A 1871-nucleotide genomic window follows, 5' to 3' on the forward strand; every position below is an offset into this window, starting at 1 on the left:
CAAATCAATGGTGAATTAAAAAATGGACAAAGATTATTATTAGCTTGGCGAGAAACTATTTATAGCTTATTTATAGATGTAAGAATAGGTGAAGTTCACCAAGTATTCTTGAATATGTAAATGAGTTTAAATTTTATACACGATAATCGGTACAAAAGAAAAGTATTTATACAATTAAGTTATTAGAAAAAAATAGACACTGTCTCTTCAAGGACAATGAATTTATTCACGCTTCATAGCTTTCTTTCTAATATTATTTTCTAACATTTGGAAAACTACCAGATTTTGGGTTTTCTTCTTAATTAGCTTTTTTGACCGAAGATGTCCCACTCATACATTCGTTATATTGACTCTGGTCCAAGTGCGTTAGAAGCACTACTGCAACGCAGAATAAAATGGGTATTTTAGGTGGGATTAGTTTTTTCATCACAACTACAATTTAACATATCACCAAAAAAACAAATCTTCTCTATACTTGAAACAAACAGTGCGGCACGTTAAATTTGCAATATCCAGAAATGAAGAAGGTTGCTGTTTTCTATTGTCTTCTTGTAATAATTCTCATGTTATCAATGGATGAGTGGTGTCTGCAAAGCCAAGCCAGGATCTTGGAGTTGTCCCCTATAAAATCCCAAGGTAAATGTTAGTTAAAGAGTAGGACCAACTCATTTAAAAGTTTATGTTTTAAGAAAGAATTTATTTTTAGTTATTTAATTATATCTTGTTTATTTCTACATATGCCAAAAGAAGTCAGGAATGATTTAATCCGAGGTCGCAGTAACAGGGTGACTTGGAGCAATACCAATCCTTCACCATATCCAAATATGAGAAGTCATTAGTATGATTCTAAGAGACCCTTAATTTACTGATTTCATTCATTTTTCTTTCTTTCTTCTTCATCTACTACTTCTTCTTTTATTTTATTCCTGAAAAATTGCTAAACTGTAAACTCCCTCATGTGTGCGCAGACGATGTGGTGACAATTGCTTTTAGGGCTGCTGAGGATGGGCATGGGAAATACTTCCGGAAATTTGGGATGAGATGGAACAAAATGGCATCTACAGGCTGTTTGAGTTTTGAAATGTTACGTTTACTATAAATCGGAAAAGGATAATATTTAATTACCCCTCTGTTACAATGTTTAAATATAACCTCAGTCTGAGTATTCGATTGTAAATTGCCTCACCATTACACATCTATATATTTATTTATATATAAAGCTGAGAATTAGCAAGGTGATGTCTTATTGGAAAAATTTTGCGAAACTTAATCACTTTTTTTATTGTTCCAATATATCACAATAAACACTAAAAAAGTAAAAGACAAGATTATAGTTCATTTAGTAAAAGTCAAAACTCAAAATAAACTATTCAAGAAAACGTCCATGACGCTTATGGGATATCCAATACCTCATCTTCATGAAACACATTTGAATCCACTTGAGACAAGGTTGTCTTAACATCTTTACTTTTATCTACATCTACAATTCATATGCAATATTAATTAGTTAATTATTAAGAATAATTGAATTTTAAAACTAATAATATTCAAATTCACATAAAAAAATATTACCAGTTTGAATGTGGGAAAAGTCGTACAACCAATTTCGAGTAGTAATAAGTGTTTGGACATTTTCATGATGGATGCAACTTCTGTACTTTGACAGAACACGCCCACCAATGCTAAATGTTGATTCCGATTCTACAGTGGTAATAGGAATACTAAGTACATCACGCGCCATCACTGAAAGATCGGGATATTTTCTAGAATGGTCCATCCAATACATGACAACATCCATCTCTTGGAACTTCTCAAGATCAAGCTTTGGTTCCACTAATTAAAGATCCAATTCTTACTTTGCATCGCTGGAG

The 1871-nt window shown here is 32.1% G+C and overlaps 1 long non-coding RNA gene across 1 annotated transcript; it reads left to right on the top strand.

The window, feature by feature from the left end:
• Window positions 1–402: 402 nt before the first annotated feature.
• LOC107816680 (uncharacterized) lies at window positions 403–1138 on the top strand. The gene is made up of 3 exons (XR_001655020.2): window positions 403–636; window positions 748–838; window positions 969–1138. It is a non-coding gene; the product is annotated as an uncharacterized LOC107816680 (long non-coding RNA).
• Window positions 1139–1871: the final 733 nt, after the last annotated feature.

This window comes from Nicotiana tabacum, chromosome 21 (assembly GCF_000715075.1).
Source record: "Nicotiana tabacum cultivar K326 chromosome 21, ASM71507v2, whole genome shotgun sequence".
NCBI classification, from domain to species: domain Eukaryota; kingdom Viridiplantae; phylum Streptophyta; class Magnoliopsida; order Solanales; family Solanaceae; genus Nicotiana; species Nicotiana tabacum.